The sequence below is a fragment of the Phyllobates terribilis genome, unplaced genomic scaffold (assembly GCF_046119375.1).
Source record: "Phyllobates terribilis strain yellow unplaced genomic scaffold, ASM4611937v1 Scaffold_11__3_contigs__length_659146591, whole genome shotgun sequence".
Taxonomy (NCBI): domain Eukaryota; kingdom Metazoa; phylum Chordata; class Amphibia; order Anura; family Dendrobatidae; genus Phyllobates; species Phyllobates terribilis.
In genome coordinates, this window is record NW_027362771.1 from 573276040 (window position 1) to 573295456 (window position 19417).

Genomic DNA, 19417 nt, shown 5'->3' on the forward strand with positions numbered 1-19417 from the left:
AACACGTGCCTTGCAGACAGAATCAGTTTAGGTTGGAACTGCTCTTTGCAGCCAAAAATGCAGACCACCAGGTTTTTTGGATATTTATTTGCACAAAAGCTTATTTGATGTCATATCTCAAACCATTCATATCTCTCACTTTTAATTCCTGGGTGTTAAGGGACTCAACAAGCCTTTATCCCTGTTTGTCATTGGAGCTCCCCTTCCATCAATTGGTGATGTTTTGCTACTGAATGGAAAAGAGCTGTGACTCTCTAGCCAAGATGGTGGCAAAATCAGTTAAGGAAACACGGTACCAGTGCCCCATGTGAGAATCGAACTCATGACCTTCAGATTACGAGACTGACGCGCTACCTGCTGCGCTAACGAGGCAAAATGCACGTAATAATCTGCGGAAGTTGCTTGTGCAAAGCAGTACACCTCTTTTTTTTCATATTGTAAGTGAGCTGGCAGTACATCTTCTCCCATATGGTCTAGCGGTTAGGATTCCTGGTTTTCACCCAGGCGGCCCGGGTTCGACTACTGGTATGGGAACGCATCCTTTTCTGCACCGCTGCCAACATTCAAAAACTGACGCGTGTTTTTTAGTCAAACGTATTTCAAGTAGGATTTGTTTTTTTCAGGCAAAAATGCTGAACGCCCGCGTTTTGGCACTTCATTCTGACCCATCACACAAGATTCAATTTGGATTCGTAGCTCAACTCATTCTCAACCACCCCTTTTTACACTAAAGTGTCAAGGGACTCAACAACTCATGGGTCCGGTAAGTTATTTGGATTCCCATTTCCTTTCTAATGGAAAAAGTTGTAGAATTGAATGGAAAAGTTCTAAGTTGGTGACAAAATCTCTCGAGAAAAGGAGGGAACAGTGCCCCGTGTGAGGCTCGAACTCACGACCTTCAGATTATGAGACTGACGCGCTACCTACTGCGCTAACGAGGCAAGCTGTACCTGCAGATCTGCAGAAGTTTATTGTGCATAGCAGAAAACTTTTTTTTTTCATAATGTCACTGAGACATTAGTGCATCTTTTCCCATATGGTCTAGCGGTTAGGATTCCTGGCTCTCACCCAGGTGGCCTGGGTTCGACTCCCGGTATGGGAATGCATCTTTATCTTAGCTACTGCCGCCATTCAAAGACTGACACGTGTTTTTCAATCAAAAATGTTTCTGGTAGATTTTCACTTTGCAACAAAAATACTTAACATTGGCGATGCATTATGACTTTTGCAAAAGATTTCCTTTTGTTTCATAGCTTAAGCCTTTTTCAACTACACAGTTTTACACAAAAGTGTCAAGGGACTCAACAAGCCATGTGTCCTGTCTGTCATTAGGGCTCCCATGTTCTTTCTAATCGGAAACAGTTTAGAACTGAATTGGAAAGTTCAGAGTTAGTGACAAAATCTCTTGAGAAAAGGAGGATGCCACGTGTGAGCAAAAAACTCATGATCTTCAAATTATTCAACTGACGTGCCAAAAACCTTGACCATGTAGCGTGTTTCAGCTCTTGTAATGTTGATGTTTTGTATTCAAAGCAAAACACTCTTTTTTTTTTTTTTTTTTTTTTTTTTTTACACCTGTCTTGCTGTTTACTGTACTGCTTACACCATGTGGAGAAAGACTTAGTTAGTATTCCTGGTTGACTGGTTCGATTCCTGCTATGGGAGAGACTTTTTTTTGGGGACTAGTGTCCACATTCCAGAGCCAACACGTGCCTTGCAGACAGAATCAGTTTAGGTTGGAACTGCTCTTTGCAGCCAAAAATGCAGACCACCAGGTTTTTTGGATATTTATTTGCACAAAAGCTTATTTGATGTCATATCTCAAACCATTCATATCTCTCACTTTTAGTTCCTGGGTGTTAAGGGACTCAACAAGCCTTTATCCCTGTTTGTCATTGGAGCTCCCCTTCCATCAATTGGTGATGTTTTGCTACTGAATGGAAAAGAGCTGTGACTCTCTAGCCAAGATGGTGGCAAAATCAGTTAAGGAAACACGGTACCAGTGCCCCATGTGAGAATCGAACTCATGACCTTCAGATTACGAGACTGACGCGCTACCTGCTGCGCTAACGAGGCAAAATGCACGTAATAATCTGCGGAAGTTGCTTGTGCAAAGCAGTACACCTCTTTTTTTTCATATTGTAAGTGAGCTGGCAGTACATCTTCTCCCATATGGTCTAGCGGTTAGGATTCCTGGTTTTCACCCAGGCGGCCCGGGTTCGACTACTGGTATGGGAACGCATCCTTTTCTGCACCGCTGCCAACATTCAAAAACTGACGCGTGTTTTTTAGTCAAACGTATTTCAAGTAGGATTTGTTTTTTTCAGGCAAAAATGCTGAACGCCCGCGTTTTGGCACTTCATTCTGACCCATCACACAAGATTCAATTTGGATTCGTAGCTCAACTCATTCTCAACCACCCCTTTTTACACTAAAGTGTCAAGGGACTCAACAACTCATGGGTCCGGTAAGTTATTTGGATTCCCATTTCCTTTCTAATGGAAAAAGTTGTAGAATTGAATGGAAAAGTTCTAAGTTGGTGACAAAATCTCTCGAGAAAAGGAGGGAACAGTGCCCCGTGTGAGGCTCGAACTCACGACCTTCAGATTATGAGACTGACGCGCTACCTACTGCGCTAACGAGGCAAGCTGTACCTGCAGATCTGCAGAAGTTTATTGTGCATAGCAGAAAACTTTTTTTTTTCATAATGTCACTGAGACATTAGTGCATCTTTTCCCATATGGTCTAGCGGTTAGGATTCCTGGCTCTCACCCAGGTGGCCTGGGTTCGACTCCCGGTATGGGAATGCATCTTTATCTTAGCTACTGCCGCCATTCAAAGACTGACACGTGTTTTTCAATCAAAAATGTTTCTGGTAGATTTTCACTTTGCAACAAAAATACTTAACATTGGCGATGCATTATGACTTTTGCAAAAGATTTCCTTTTGTTTCATAGCTTAAGCCTTTTTCAACTACACAGTTTTACACAAAAGTGTCAAGGGACTCAACAAGCCATGTGTCCTGTCTGTCATTAGGGCTCCCATGTTCTTTCTAATCGGAAACAGTTTAGAACTGAATTGGAAAGTTCAGAGTTAGTGACAAAATCTCTTGAGAAAAGGAGGATGCCACGTGTGAGCAAAAAACTCATGATCTTCAAATTATTCAACTGACGTGCCAAAAACCTTGACCATGTAGCGTGTTTCAGCTCTTGTAATGTTGATGTTTTGTATTCAAAGCAAAACACTCTTTTTTTTTTTTTTTTTTTTTTTTTTACACCTGTCTTGCTGTTTACTGTACTGCTTACACCATGTGGAGAAAGACTTAGTTAGTATTCCTGGTTGACTGGTTCGATTCCTGCTATGGGAGAGACTTTTTTTTGGGGACTAGTGTCCACATTCCAGAGCCAACACGTGCCTTGCAGACAGAATCAGTTTAGGTTGGAACTGCTCTTTGCAGCCAAAAATGCAGACCACCAGGTTTTTTGGATATTTATTTGCACAAAAGCTTATTTGATGTCATATCTCAAACCATTCATATCTCTCACTTTTAATTCCTGGGTGTTAAGGGACTCAACAAGCCTTTATCCCTGTTTGTCATTGGAGCTCCCCTTCCATCAATTGGTGATGTTTTGCTACTGAATGGAAAAGAGCTGTGACTCTCTAGCCAAGATGGTGGCAAAATCAGTTAAGGAAACACGGTACCAGTGCCCCATGTGAGAATCGAACTCATGACCTTCAGATTACGAGACTGACGCGCTACCTGCTGCGCTAACGAGGCAAAATGCACGTAATAATCTGCGGAAGTTGCTTGTGCAAAGCAGTACACCTCTTTTTTTTCATATTGTAAGTGAGCTGGCAGTACATCTTCTCCCATATGGTCTAGCGGTTAGGATTCCTGGTTTTCACCCAGGCGGCCCGGGTTCGACTACTGGTATGGGAACGCATCCTTTTCTGCACCGCTGCCAACATTCAAAAACTGACGCGTGTTTTTTAGTCAAACGTATTTCAAGTAGGATTTGTTTTTTTCAGGCAAAAATGCTGAACGCCCGCGTTTTGGCACTTCATTCTGACCCATCACACAAGATTCAATTTGGATTCGTAGCTCAACTCATTCTCAACCACCCCTTTTTACACTAAAGTGTCAAGGGACTCAACAACTCATGGGTCCGGTAAGTTATTTGGATTCCCATTTCCTTTCTAATGGAAAAAGTTGTAGAATTGAATGGAAAAGTTCTAAGTTGGTGACAAAATCTCTCGAGAAAAGGAGGGAACAGTGCCCCGTGTGAGGCTCGAACTCACGACCTTCAGATTATGAGACTGACGCGCTACCTACTGCGCTAACGAGGCAAGCTGTACCTGCAGAGCTGCAGAAGTTTATTGTGCATAGCAGAAAACTTTTTTTTTTCATAATGTCACTGAGACATTAGTGCATCTTTTCCCATATGGTCTAGCGGTTAGGATTCCTGGCTCTCACCCAGGTGGCCTGGGTTCGACTCCCGGTATGGGAATGCATCTTTATCTTAGCTACTGCCACCATTCAAAGACTGACACGTGTTTTTCAATCAAAAATGTTTCTGGTAGATTTTCACTTTGCAACAAAAATACTTAACATTGGCGATGCATTATGACTTTTGCAAAAGATTTCCTTTTGTTTCATAGCTTAAGCCTTTTTCAACTACACAGTTTTACACAAAAGTGTCAAGGGACTCAACAAGCCATGTGTCCTGTCTGTCATTAGGGCTCCCATGTTCTTTCTAATCGGAAACAGTTTAGAACTGAATTGGAAAGTTCAGAGTTAGTGACAAAATCTCTTGAGAAAAGGAGGATGCCACGTGTGAGCAAAAAACTCATGATCTTCAAATTATTCAACTGACGTGCCAAAAACCTTGACCATGTAGCGTGTTTCAGCTCTTGTAATGTTGATGTTTTGTATTCAAAGCAAAACACTCTTTTTTTTTTTTTTTTTTTTTTTTTTACACCTGTCTTGCTGTTTACTGTACTGCTTACACCATGTGGAGAAAGACTTAGTTAGTATTCCTGGTTGACTGGTTCGATTCCTGCTATGGGAGAGACTTTTTTTTGGGGACTAGTGTCCACATTCCAGAGCCAACACGTGCCTTGCAGACAGAATCAGTTTAGGTTGGAACTGCTCTTTGCAGCCAAAAATGCAGACCACCAGGTTTTTTGGATATTTATTTGCACAAAAGCTTATTTGATGTCATATCTCAAACCATTCATATCTCTCACTTTTAATTCCTGGGTGTTAAGGGACTCAACAAGCCTTTATCCCTGTTTGTCATTGGAGCTCCCCTTCCATCAATTGGTGATGTTTTGCTACTGAATGGAAAAGAGCTGTGACTCTCTAGCCAAGATGGTGGCAAAATCAGTTAAGGAAACACGGTACCAGTGCCCCATGTGAGAATCGAACTCATGACCTTCAGATTACGAGACTGACGCGCTACCTGCTGCACTAACGAGGCAAAATGCACGTAATAATCTGCGGAAGTTGCTTGTGCAAAGCAGTACACCTCTTTTTTTTCATATTGTAAGTGAGCTGGCAGTACATCTTCTCCCATATGGTCTAGCGGTTAGGATTCCTGGTTTTCACCCAGGCGGCCCGGGTTCGACTACTGGTATGGGAACGCATCCTTTTCTGCACCGCTGCCAACATTCAAAAACTGACGCGTGTTTTTTAGTCAAACGTATTTCAAGTAGGATTTGTTTTTTTCAGGCAAAAATGCTGAACGCCCGCGTTTTGGCACTTCATTCTGACCCATCACACAAGATTCAATTTGGATTCGTAGCTCAACTCATTCTCAACCACCCCTTTTTACACTAAAGTGTCAAGGGACTCAACAACTCATGGGTCCGGTAAGTTATTTGGATTCCCATTTCCTTTCTAATGGAAAAAGTTGTAGAATTGAATGGAAAAGTTCTAAGTTGGTGACAAAATCTCTCGAGAAAAGGAGGGAACAGTGCCCCGTGTGAGGCTCGAACTCACGACCTTCAGATTATGAGACTGACGCGCTACCTACTGCGCTAACGAGGCAAGCTGTACCTGCAGATCTGCAGAAGTTTATTGTGCATAGCAGAAAACTTTTTTTTTTCATAATGTCACTGAGACATTAGTGCATCTTTTCCCATATGGTCTAGCGGTTAGGATTCCTGGCTCTCACCCAGGTGGCCTGGGTTCGACTCCCGGTATGGGAATGCATCTTTATCTTAGCTACTGCCGCCATTCAAAGACTGACACGTGTTTTTCAATCAAAAATGTTTCTGGTAGATTTTCACTTTGCAACAAAAATACTTAACATTGGCGATGCATTATGACTTTTGCAAAAGATTTCCTTTTGTTTCATAGCTTAAGCCTTTTTCAACTACACAGTTTTACACAAAAGTGTCAAGGGACTCAACAAGCCATGTGTCCTGTCTGTCATTAGGGCTCCCATGTTCTTTCTAATCGGAAACAGTTTAGAACTGAATTGGAAAGTTCAGAGTTAGTGACAAAATCTCTTGAGAAAAGGAGGATGCCACGTGTGAGCAAAAAACTCATGATCTTCAAATTATTCAACTGACGTGCCAAAAACCTTGACCATGTAGCGTGTTTCAGCTCTTGTAATGTTGATGTTTTGTATTCAAAGCAAAACACTCTTTTTTTTTTTTTTTTTTACACCTGTCTTGCTGTTTACTGTACTGCTTACACCATGTGGAGAAAGACTTAGTTAGTATTCCTGGTTGACTGGTTCGATTCCTGCTATGGGAGAGACTTTTTTTTGGGGACTAGTGTCCACATTCCAGAGCCAACACGTGCCTTGCAGACAGAATCAGTTTAGGTTGGAACTGCTCTTTGCAGCCAAAAATGCAGACCACCAGGTTTTTTGGATATTTATTTGCACAAAAGCTTATTTGATGTCATATCTCAAACCATTCATATCTCTCACTTTTAATTCCTGGGTGTTAAGGGACTCAACAAGCCTTTATCCCTGTTTGTCATTGGAGCTCCCCTTCCATCAATTGGTGATGTTTTGCTACTGAATGGAAAAGAGCTGTGACTCTCTAGCCAAGATGGTGGCAAAATCAGTTAAGGAAACACGGTACCAGTGCCCCATGTGAGAATCGAACTCATGACCTTCAGATTACGAGACTGACGCGCTACCTGCTGCGCTAACGAGGCAAAATGCACGTAATAATCTGCGGAAGTTGCTTGTGCAAAGCAGTACACCTCTTTTTTTTCATATTGTAAGTGAGCTGGCAGTACATCTTCTCCCATATGGTCTAGCGGTTAGGATTCCTGGTTTTCACCCAGGCGGCCCGGGTTCGACTACTGGTATGGGAACGCATCCTTTTCTGCACCGCTGCCAACATTCAAAAACTGACGCGTGTTTTTTAGTCAAACGTATTTCAAGTAGGATTTGTTTTTTTCAGGCAAAAATGCTGAACGCCCGCGTTTTGGCACTTCATTCTGACCCATCACACAAGATTCAATTTGGATTCGTAGCTCAACTCATTCTCAACCACCCCTTTTTACACTAAAGTGTCAAGGGACTCAACAACTCATGGGTCCGGTAAGTTATTTGGATTCCCATTTCCTTTCTAATGGAAAAAGTTGTAGAATTGAATGGAAAAGTTCTAAGTTGGTGACAAAATCTCTCGAGAAAAGGAGGGAACAGTGCCCCGTGTGAGGCTCGAACTCACGACCTTCAGATTATGAGACTGACGCGCTACCTACTGCGCTAACGAGGCAAGCTGTACCTGCAGAGCTGCAGAAGTTTATTGTGCATAGCAGAAAACTTTTTTTTTTCATAATGTCACTGAGACATTAGTGCATCTTTTCCCATATGGTCTAGCGGTTAGGATTCCTGGCTCTCACCCAGGTGGCCTGGGTTCGACTCCCGGTATGGGAATGCATCTTTATCTTAGCTACTGCCACCATTCAAAGACTGACACGTGTTTTTCAATCAAAAATGTTTCTGGTAGATTTTCACTTTGCAACAAAAATACTTAACATTGGCGATGCATTATGACTTTTGCAAAAGATTTCCTTTTGTTTCATAGCTTAAGCCTTTTTCAACTACACAGTTTTACACAAAAGTGTCAAGGGACTCAACAAGCCATGTGTCCTGTCTGTCATTAGGGCTCCCATGTTCTTTCTAATCGGAAACAGTTTAGAACTGAATTGGAAAGTTCAGAGTTAGTGACAAAATCTCTTGAGAAAAGGAGGATGCCACGTGTGAGCAAAAAACTCATGATCTTCAAATTATTCAACTGACGTGCCAAAAACCTTGACCATGTAGCGTGTTTCAGCTCTTGTAATGTTGATGTTTTGTATTCAAAGCAAAACACTCTTTTTTTTTTTTTTTTTTTTTTTTTACACCTGTCTTGCTGTTTACTGTACTGCTTACACCATGTGGAGAAAGACTTAGTTAGTATTCCTGGTTGACTGGTTCGATTCCTGCTATGGGAGAGACTTTTTTTTGGGGACTAGTGTCCACATTCCAGAGCCAACACGTGCCTTGCAGACAGAATCAGTTTAGGTTGGAACTGCTCTTTGCAGCCAAAAATGCAGACCACCAGGTTTTTTGGATATTTATTTGCACAAAAGCTTATTTGATGTCATATCTCAAACCATTCATATCTCTCACTTTTAATTCCTGGGTGTTAAGGGACTCAACAAGCCTTTATCCCTGTTTGTCATTGGAGCTCCCCTTCCATCAATTGGTGATGTTTTGCTACTGAATGGAAAAGAGCTGTGACTCTCTAGCCAAGATGGTGGCAAAATCAGTTAAGGAAACACGGTACCAGTGCCCCATGTGAGAATCGAACTCATGACCTTCAGATTACGAGACTGACGCGCTACCTGCTGCACTAACGAGGCAAAATGCACGTAATAATCTGCGGAAGTTGCTTGTGCAAAGCAGTACACCTCTTTTTTTTCATATTGTAAGTGAGCTGGCAGTACATCTTCTCCCATATGGTCTAGCGGTTAGGATTCCTGGTTTTCACCCAGGCGGCCCGGGTTCGACTACTGGTATGGGAACGCATCCTTTTCTGCACCGCTGCCAACATTCAAAAACTGACGCGTGTTTTTTAGTCAAACGTATTTCAAGTAGGATTTGTTTTTTTCAGGCAAAAATGCTGAACGCCCGCGTTTTGGCACTTCATTCTGACCCATCACACAAGATTCAATTTGGATTCGTAGCTCAACTCATTCTCAACCACCCCTTTTTACACTAAAGTGTCAAGGGACTCAACAACTCATGGGTCCGGTAAGTTATTTGGATTCCCATTTCCTTTCTAATGGAAAAAGTTGTAGAATTGAATGGAAAAGTTCTAAGTTGGTGACAAAATCTCTCGAGAAAAGGAGGGAACAGTGCCCCGTGTGAGGCTCGAACTCACGACCTTCAGATTATGAGACTGACGCGCTACCTACTGCGCTAACGAGGCAAGCTGTACCTGCAGATCTGCAGAAGTTTATTGTGCATAGCAGAAAACTTTTTTTTTTCATAATGTCACTGAGACATTAGTGCATCTTTTCCCATATGGTCTAGCGGTTAGGATTCCTGGCTCTCACCCAGGTGGCCTGGGTTCGACTCCCGGTATGGGAATGCATCTTTATCTTAGCTACTGCCGCCATTCAAAGACTGACACGTGTTTTTCAATCAAAAATGTTTCTGGTAGATTTTCACTTTGCAACAAAAATACTTAACATTGGCGATGCATTATGACTTTTGCAAAAGATTTCCTTTTGTTTCATAGCTTAAGCCTTTTTCAACTACACAGTTTTACACAAAAGTGTCAAGGGACTCAACAAGCCATGTGTCCTGTCTGTCATTAGGGCTCCCATGTTCTTTCTAATCGGAAACAGTTTAGAACTGAATTGGAAAGTTCAGAGTTAGTGACAAAATCTCTTGAGAAAAGGAGGATGCCACGTGTGAGCAAAAAACTCATGATCTTCAAATTATTCAACTGACGTGCCAAAAACCTTGACCATGTAGCGTGTTTCAGCTCTTGTAATGTTGATGTTTTGTATTCAAAGCAAAACACTCTTTTTTTTTTTTTTTTTTACACCTGTCTTGCTGTTTACTGTACTGCTTACACCATGTGGAGAAAGACTTAGTTAGTATTCCTGGTTGACTGGTTCGATTCCTGCTATGGGAGAGACTTTTTTTTGGGGACTAGTGTCCACATTCCAGAGCCAACACGTGCCTTGCAGACAGAATCAGTTTAGGTTGGAACTGCTCTTTGCAGCCAAAAATGCAGACCACCAGGTTTTTTGGATATTTATTTGCACAAAAGCTTATTTGATGTCATATCTCAAACCATTCATATCTCTCACTTTTAATTCCTGGGTGTTAAGGGACTCAACAAGCCTTTATCCCTGTTTGTCATTGGAGCTCCCCTTCCATCAATTGGTGATGTTTTGCTACTGAATGGAAAAGAGCTGTGACTCTCTAGCCAAGATGGTGGCAAAATCAGTTAAGGAAACACGGTACCAGTGCCCCATGTGAGAATCGAACTCATGACCTTCAGATTACGAGACTGACGCGCTACCTGCTGCGCTAACGAGGCAAAATGCACGTAATAATCTGCGGAAGTTGCTTGTGCAAAGCAGTACACCTCTTTTTTTTCATATTGTAAGTGAGCTGGCAGTACATCTTCTCCCATATGGTCTAGCGGTTAGGATTCCTGGTTTTCACCCAGGCGGCCCGGGTTCGACTACTGGTATGGGAACGCATCCTTTTCTGCACCGCTGCCAACATTCAAAAACTGACGCGTGTTTTTTAGTCAAACGTATTTCAAGTAGGATTTGTTTTTTTCAGGCAAAAATGCTGAACGCCCGCGTTTTGGCACTTCATTCTGACCCATCACACAAGATTCAATTTGGATTCGTAGCTCAACTCATTCTCAACCACCCCTTTTTACACTAAAGTGTCAAGGGACTCAACAACTCATGGGTCCGGTAAGTTATTTGGATTCCCATTTCCTTTCTAATGGAAAAAGTTGTAGAATTGAATGGAAAAGTTCTAAGTTGGTGACAAAATCTCTCGAGAAAAGGAGGGAACAGTGCCCCGTGTGAGGCTCGAACTCACGACCTTCAGATTATGAGACTGACGCGCTACCTACTGCGCTAACGAGGCAAGCTGTACCTGCAGAGCTGCAGAAGTTTATTGTGCATAGCAGAAAACTTTTTTTTTTCATAATGTCACTGAGACATTAGTGCATCTTTTCCCATATGGTCTAGCGGTTAGGATTCCTGGCTCTCACCCAGGTGGCCTGGGTTCGACTCCCGGTATGGGAATGCATCTTTATCTTAGCTACTGCCACCATTCAAAGACTGACACGTGTTTTTCAATCAAAAATGTTTCTGGTAGATTTTCACTTTGCAACAAAAATACTTAACATTGGCGATGCATTATGACTTTTGCAAAAGATTTCCTTTTGTTTCATAGCTTAAGCCTTTTTCAACTACACAGTTTTACACAAAAGTGTCAAGGGACTCAACAAGCCATGTGTCCTGTCTGTCATTAGGGCTCCCATGTTCTTTCTAATCGGAAACAGTTTAGAACTGAATTGGAAAGTTCAGAGTTAGTGACAAAATCTCTTGAGAAAAGGAGGATGCCACGTGTGAGCAAAAAACTCATGATCTTCAAATTATTCAACTGACGTGCCAAAAACCTTGACCATGTAGCGTGTTTCAGCTCTTGTAATGTTGATGTTTTGTATTCAAAGCAAAACACTCTTTTTTTTTTTTTTTTTTTTTTTTTTACACCTGTCTTGCTGTTTACTGTACTGCTTACACCATGTGGAGAAAGACTTAGTTAGTATTCCTGGTTGACTGGTTCGATTCCTGCTATGGGAGAGACTTTTTTTTGGGGACTAGTGTCCACATTCCAGAGCCAACACGTGCCTTGCAGACAGAATCAGTTTAGGTTGGAACTGCTCTTTGCAGCCAAAAATGCAGACCACCAGGTTTTTTGGATATTTATTTGCACAAAAGCTTATTTGATGTCATATCTCAAACCATTCATATCTCTCACTTTTAATTCCTGGGTGTTAAGGGACTCAACAAGCCTTTATCCCTGTTTGTCATTGGAGCTCCCCTTCCATCAATTGGTGATGTTTTGCTACTGAATGGAAAAGAGCTGTGACTCTCTAGCCAAGATGGTGGCAAAATCAGTTAAGGAAACACGGTACCAGTGCCCCATGTGAGAATCGAACTCATGACCTTCAGATTACGAGACTGACGCGCTACCTGCTGCGCTAACGAGGCAAAATGCACGTAATAATCTGCGGAAGTTGCTTGTGCAAAGCAGTACACCTCTTTTTTTTCATATTGTAAGTGAGCTGGCAGTACATCTTCTCCCATATGGTCTAGCGGTTAGGATTCCTGGTTTTCACCCAGGCGGCCCGGGTTCGACTACTGGTATGGGAACGCATCCTTTTCTGCACCGCTGCCAACATTCAAAAACTGACGCGTGTTTTTTAGTCAAACGTATTTCAAGTAGGATTTGTTTTTTTCAGGCAAAAATGCTGAACGCCCGCGTTTTGGCACTTCATTCTGACCCATCACACAAGATTCAATTTGGATTCGTAGCTCAACTCATTCTCAACCACCCCTTTTTACACTAAAGTGTCAAGGGACTCAACAACTCATGGGTCCGGTAAGTTATTTGGATTCCCATTTCCTTTCTAATGGAAAAAGTTGTAGAATTGAATGGAAAAGTTCTAAGTTGGTGACAAAATCTCTCGAGAAAAGGAGGGAACAGTGCCCCGTGTGAGGCTCGAACTCACGACCTTCAGATTATGAGACTGACGCGCTACCTACTGCGCTAACGAGGCAAGCTGTACCTGCAGATCTGCAGAAGTTTATTGTGCATAGCAGAAAACTTTTTTTTTTCATAATGTCACTGAGACATTAGTGCATCTTTTCCCATATGGTCTAGCGGTTAGGATTCCTGGCTCTCACCCAGGTGGCCTGGGTTCGACTCCCGGTATGGGAATGCATCTTTATCTTAGCTACTGCCGCCATTCAAAGACTGACACGTGTTTTTCAATCAAAAATGTTTCTGGTAGATTTTCACTTTGCAACAAAAATACTTAACATTGGCGATGCATTATGACTTTTGCAAAAGATTTCCTTTTGTTTCATAGCTTAAGCCTTTTTCAACTACACAGTTTTACACAAAAGTGTCAAGGGACTCAACAAGCCATGTGTCCTGTCTGTCATTAGGGCTCCCATGTTCTTTCTAATCGGAAACAGTTTAGAACTGAATTGGAAAGTTCAGAGTTAGTGACAAAATCTCTTGAGAAAAGGAGGATGCCACGTGTGAGCAAAAAACTCATGATCTTCAAATTATTCAACTGACGTGCCAAAAACCTTGACCATGTAGCGTGTTTCAGCTCTTGTAATGTTGATGTTTTGTATTCAAAGCAAAACACTCTTTTTTTTTTTTTTTTTTACACCTGTCTTGCTGTTTACTGTACTGCTTACACCATGTGGAGAAAGACTTAGTTAGTATTCCTGGTTGACTGGTTCGATTCCTGCTATGGGAGAGACTTTTTTTTGGGGACTAGTGTCCACATTCCAGAGCCAACACGTGCCTTGCAGACAGAATCAGTTTAGGTTGGAACTGCTCTTTGCAGCCAAAAATGCAGACCACCAGGTTTTTTGGATATTTATTTGCACAAAAGCTTATTTGATGTCATATCTCAAACCATTCATATCTCTCACTTTTAATTCCTGGGTGTTAAGGGACTCAACAAGCCTTTATCCCTGTTTGTCATTGGAGCTCCCCTTCCATCAATTGGTGATGTTTTGCTACTGAATGGAAAAGAGCTGTGACTCTCTAGCCAAGATGGTGGCAAAATCAGTTAAGGAAACACGGTACCAGTGCCCCATGTGAGAATCGAACTCATGACCTTCAGATTACGAGACTGACGCGCTACCTGCTGCGCTAACGAGGCAAAATGCACGTAATAATCTGCGGAAGTTGCTTGTGCAAAGCAGTACACCTCTTTTTTTTCATATTGTAAGTGAGCTGGCAGTACATCTTCTCCCATATGGTCTAGCGGTTAGGATTCCTGGTTTTCACCCAGGCGGCCCGGGTTCGACTACTGGTATGGGAACGCATCCTTTTCTGCACCGCTGCCAACATTCAAAAACTGACGCGTGTTTTTTAGTCAAACGTATTTCAAGTAGGATTTGTTTTTTTCAGGCAAAAATGCTGAACGCCCGCGTTTTGGCACTTCATTCTGACCCATCACACAAGATTCAATTTGGATTCGTAGCTCAACTCATTCTCAACCACCCCTTTTTACACTAAAGTGTCAAGGGACTCAACAACTCATGGGTCCGGTAAGTTATTTGGATTCCCATTTCCTTTCTAATGGAAAAAGTTGTAGAATTGAATGGAAAAGTTCTAAGTTGGTGACAAAATCTCTCGAGAAAAGGAGGGAACAGTGCCCTGTGTGAGGCTCGAACTCACGACCTTCAGATTATGAGACTGACGCGCTACCTACTGCGCTAACGAGGCAAGCTGTACCTGCAGAGCTGCAGAAGTTTATTGTGCATAGCAGAAAACTTTTTTTTTTCATAATGTCACTGAGACATTAGTGCATCTTTTCCCATATGGTCTAGCGGTTAGGATTCCTGGCTCTCACCCAGGTGGCCTGGGTTCGACTCCCGGTATGGGAATGCATCTTTATCTTAGCTACTGCCACCATTCAAAGACTGACACGTGTTTTTCAATCAAAAATGTTTCTGGTAGATTTTCACTTTGCAACAAAAATACTTAACATTGGCGATGCATTATGACTTTTGCAAAAGATTTCCTTTTGTTTCATAGCTTAAGCCTTTTTCAACTACACAGTTTTACACAAAAGTGTCAAGGGACTCAACAAGCCATGTGTCCTGTCTGTCATTAGGGCTCCCATGTTCTTTCTAATCGGAAACAGTTTAGAACTGAATTGGAAAGTTCAGAGTTAGTGACAAAATCTCTTGAGAAAAGGAGGATGCCACGTGTGAGCAAAAAACTCATGATCTTCAAATTATTCAACTGACGTGCCAAAAACCTTGACCATGTAGCGTGTTTCAGCTCTTGTAATGTTGATGTTTTGTATTCAAAGCAAAACACTCTTTTTTTTTTTTTTTTTTTTTTTTTTACACCTGTCTTGCTGTTTACTGTACTGCTTACACCATGTGGAGAAAGACTTAGTTAGTATTCCTGGTTGACTGGTTCGATTCCTGCTATGGGAGAGACTTTTTTTTGGGGACTAGTGTCCACATTCCAGAGCCAACACGTGCCTTGCAGACAGAATCAGTTTAGGTTGGAACTGCTCTTTGCAGCCAAAAATGCAGACCACCAGGTTTTTTGGATATTTATTTGCACAAAAGCTTATTTGATGTCATATCTCAAACCATTCATATCTCTCACTTTTAATTCCTGGGTGTTAAGGGACTCAACAAGCCTTTATCCCTGTTTGTCATTGGAGCTCCCCTTCCATCAATTGGTGATGTTTTGCTACTGAATGGAAAAGAGCTGTGACTCTCTAGCCAAGATGGTGGCAAAATCAGTTAAGGAAACACGGTACCAGTGCCCCATGTGAGAATCGAACTCATGACCTTCAGATTACGAGACTGACGCGCTACCTGCTGCGCTAACGAGGCAAAATGCACGTAATAATCTGCGGAAGTTGCTTGTGCAAAGCAGTACACCTCTTTTTTTTCATATTGTAAGTGAGCTGGCAGTACATCTTCTCCCATATGGTCTAGCGGTTAGGATTCCTGGTTTTCACCCAGGCGGCCCGGGTTCGACTACTGGTATGGGAACGCATCCTTTTCTGCACCGCTGCCAACATTCAAAAACTGACGCGTGTTTTTTAGTCAAACGTATTTCAAGTAGGATTTGTTTTTTTCAGGCAAAAATGCTGAACGCCCGCGTTTTGGCACTTCATTCTGACCCATCACACAAGATTCAATTTGGATTCGTAGCTCAACTCATTCTCAACCACCCCTTTTTACACTAAAGTGTCAAGGGACTCAACAACTCATGGGTCCGGTAAGTTATTTGGATTCCCATTTCCTTTCTAATGGAAAAAGTTGTAGAATTGAATGGAAAAGTTCTAAGTTGGTGACAAAATCTCTCGAGAAAAGGAGGGAACAGTGCCCCGTGTGAGGCTCGAACTCACGACCTTCAGATTATGAGACTGACGCGCTACCTACTGCGCTAACGAGGCAAGCTGTACCTGCAGATCTGCAGAAGTTTATTGTGCATAGCAGAAAACTTTTTTTTTTCATAATGTCACTGAGACATTAGTGCATCTTTTCCCATATGGTCTAGCGGTTAGGATTCCTGGCTCTCACCCAGGTGGCCTGGGTTCGACTCCCGGTATGGGAATGCATCTTTATCTTAGCTACTGCCGCCATTCAAAGACTGACACGTGTTTTTCAATCAAAAATGTTTCTGGTAGATTTTCACTTTGCAACAAAAATACTTAACATTGGCGATGCATTATGACTTTTGCAAAAGATTTCCTTTTGTTTCATAGCTTAAGCCTTTTTCAACTACACAGTTTTACACAAAAGTGTCAAGGGACTCAACAAGCCATGTGTCCTGTCTGTCATTAGGGCTCCCATGTTCTTTCTAATCGGAAACAGTTTAGAACTGAATTGGAAAGTTCAGAGTTAGTGACAAAATCTCTTGAGAAAAGGAGGATGCCACGTGTGAGCAAAAAACTCATGATCTTCAAATTATTCAACTGACGTGCCAAAAACCTTGACCATGTAGCGTGTTTCAGCTCTTGTAATGTTGATGTTTTGTATTCAAAGCAAAACACTCTTTTTTTTTTTTTTTTTTACACCTGTCTTGCTGTTTACTGTACTGCTTACACCATGTGGAGAAAGACTTAGTTAGTATTCCTGGTTGACTGGTTCGATTCCTGCTATGGGAGAGACTTTTTTTTGGGGACTAGTGTCCACATTCCAGAGCCAACACGTGCCTTGCAGACAGAATCAGTTTAGGTTGGAACTGCTCTTTGCAGCCAAAAATGCAGACCACCAGGTTTTTTGGATATTTATTTGCACAAAAGCTTATTTGATGTCATATCTCAAACCATTCATATCTCTCACTTTTAATTCCTGGGTGTTAAGGGACTCAACAAGCCTTTATCCCTGTTTGTCATTGGAGCTCCCCTTCCATCAATTGGTGATGTTTTGCTACTGAATGGAAAAGAGCTGTGACTCTCTAGCCAAGATGGTGGCAAAATCAGTTAAGGAAACACGGTACCAGTGCCCCATGTGAGAATCGAACTCATGACCTTCAGATTACGAGACTGACGCGCTACCTGCTGCGCTAACGAGGCAAAATGCACGTAATAATCTGCGGAAGTTGCTTGTGCAAAGCAGTACACCTCTTTTTTTTCATATTGTAAGTGAGCTGGCAGTACATCTTCTCCCATATGGTCTAGCGGTTAGGATTCCTGGTTTTCACCCAGGCGGCCCGGGTTCGACTACTGGTATGGGAACGCATCCTTTTCTGCACCGCTGCCAACATTCAAAAACTGACGCGTGTTTTTTAGTCAAACGTATTTCAAGTAGGATTTGTTTTTTTCAGGCAAAAATGCTGAACGCCCGCGTTTTGGCACTTCATTCTGACCCATCACACAAGATTCAATTTGGATTCGTAGCTCAACTCATTCTCAACCACCCCTTTTTACACTAAAGTGTCAAGGGACTCAACAACTCATGGGTCCGGTAAGTTATTTGGATTCCCATTTCCTTTCTAATGGAAAAAGTTGTAGAATTGAATGGAAAAGTTCTAAGTTGGTGACAAAATCTCTCGAGAAAAGGAGGGAACAGTGCCCCGTGTGAGGCTCGAACTCACGACCTTCAGATTATGAGACTGACGCGCTACCTACTGCGCTAACGAGGCAAGCTGTACCTGCAGATCTGCAGAAGTTTATTGTGCATAGCAGAAAACTTTTTTTTTTCATAATGTCACTGAGACATTAGTGCATCTTTTCCCATATGGTCTAGCGGTTAGGATTCCTGGCTCTCACCCAGGTGGCCTGGGTTCGACTCCCGGTATGGGAATGCATCTTTATCTTAGCTACTGCCGCCATTCAAAGACTGACACGTGTTTTTCAATCAAAAATGTTTCTGGTAGATTTTCACTTTGCAACAAAAATACTTAACATTGGCGATGCATTATGACTTTTGCAAAAGATTTCCTTTTGTTTCATAGCTTAAGCCTTTTTCAACTACACAGTTTTACACAAAAGTGTCAAGGGACTCAACAAGCCATGTGTCCTGTCTGTCATTAGGGCTCCCATGTTCTTTCTAATCGGAAACAGTTTAGAACTGAATTGGAAAGTTCAGAGTTAGTGACAAAATCTCTTGAGAAAAGGAGGATGCCACGTGTGAGCAAAAAACTCATGATCTTCAAATTATTCAACTGACGTGCCAAAAACCTTGACCATGTAGCGTGTTTCAGCTCTTGTAATGTTGATGTTTTGTATTCAAAGCAAAACACTCTTTTTTTTTTTTTTTTTTACACCTGTCTTGCTGTTTACTGTACTGCTTACACCATGTGGAGAAAGACTTAGTTAGTATTCCTGGTTGACTGGTTCGATTCCTGCTATGGGAGAGACTTTTTTTTGGGGACTAGTGTCCACATTCCAAAGCCAACACGTGCCTTGCAGACAGAATCAGTTTAGGTTGGAACTGCTCTTTGCAGCCAAAAATGCAGACCACCAGGTTTTTTGGATATTTATTTGCACAAAAGCTTATTTGATGTCATATCTCAAACCATTCATATCTCTCACTTTTAATTCCTGGGTGTTAAGGGACTCAACAAGCCTTTATCCCTGTTTGTCATTGGAGCTCCCCTTCCATCAATTGGTGATGTTTTGCTACTGAATGGAAAAGAGCTGTGACTCTCTAGCCAAGATGGTGGCAAAATCAGTTAAGGAAACACGGTACCAGTGCCCCATGTGAGAATCGAACTCATGACCTTCAGATTACGAGACTGACGCGCTACCTGCTGCGCTAACGAGGCAAAATGCACGTAATAATCTGCGGAACTTGCTTGTGCAAAGCAGTACACCTCTTTTTTTTCATATTGTAAGTGAGCTGGCAGTACATCTTCTCCCATATGGTCTAGCGGTTAGGATTCCTGGTTTTCACCCAGGCGGCCCGGGTTCGACTACTGGTATGGGAACGCATCCTTTTCTGCACCGCTGCCAACATTCAAAAACTGACGCGTGTTTTTTAGTCAAACGTATTTCAAGTAGGATTTGTTTTTTTCAGGCAAAAATGCTGAACGCCCGCGTTTTGGCACTTCATTCTGACCCATCACACAAGATTCAATTTGGATTCGTAGCTCAACTCATTCTCAACCACCCCTTTTTACACTAAAGT

General features: G+C 42.1%; 10 non-coding genes across 10 annotated transcripts; all 10 read right to left on the reverse strand.

The window, feature by feature from the left end:
• Positions 1-868: 868 nt before the first annotated feature.
• On the reverse strand, positions 869-941 carry TRNAM-CAU (transfer RNA methionine (anticodon CAU)). The gene has a single exon. It is a non-coding gene; the product is annotated as a tRNA-Met (tRNA).
• A 1631-nt stretch (positions 942-2572) lies between these two features.
• TRNAM-CAU (transfer RNA methionine (anticodon CAU)) lies at positions 2573-2645 on the reverse strand. The gene has a single exon. It is a non-coding gene; the product is annotated as a tRNA-Met (tRNA).
• A 1629-nt stretch (positions 2646-4274) lies between these two features.
• TRNAM-CAU (transfer RNA methionine (anticodon CAU)) lies at positions 4275-4347 on the reverse strand. Its single transcript has one exon. It is a non-coding gene; the product is annotated as a tRNA-Met (tRNA).
• A 1629-nt stretch (positions 4348-5976) lies between these two features.
• On the reverse strand, positions 5977-6049 carry TRNAM-CAU (transfer RNA methionine (anticodon CAU)). The gene has a single exon. It is a non-coding gene; the product is annotated as a tRNA-Met (tRNA).
• A 1621-nt stretch (positions 6050-7670) lies between these two features.
• Positions 7671-7743, reverse strand: TRNAM-CAU (transfer RNA methionine (anticodon CAU)). Its single transcript has one exon. It is a non-coding gene; the product is annotated as a tRNA-Met (tRNA).
• Positions 7744-9371: 1628 nt separating this feature from the next.
• TRNAM-CAU (transfer RNA methionine (anticodon CAU)) lies at positions 9372-9444 on the reverse strand. Its single transcript has one exon. It is a non-coding gene; the product is annotated as a tRNA-Met (tRNA).
• Positions 9445-11065: 1621 nt separating this feature from the next.
• Positions 11066-11138, reverse strand: TRNAM-CAU (transfer RNA methionine (anticodon CAU)). The gene has a single exon. It is a non-coding gene; the product is annotated as a tRNA-Met (tRNA).
• Positions 11139-12767: 1629 nt separating this feature from the next.
• Positions 12768-12840, reverse strand: TRNAM-CAU (transfer RNA methionine (anticodon CAU)). The gene has a single exon. It is a non-coding gene; the product is annotated as a tRNA-Met (tRNA).
• Positions 12841-16163: 3323 nt separating this feature from the next.
• TRNAM-CAU (transfer RNA methionine (anticodon CAU)) lies at positions 16164-16236 on the reverse strand. Its single transcript has one exon. It is a non-coding gene; the product is annotated as a tRNA-Met (tRNA).
• A 1621-nt stretch (positions 16237-17857) lies between these two features.
• Positions 17858-17930, reverse strand: TRNAM-CAU (transfer RNA methionine (anticodon CAU)). The gene has a single exon. It is a non-coding gene; the product is annotated as a tRNA-Met (tRNA).
• Positions 17931-19417: the final 1487 nt, after the last annotated feature.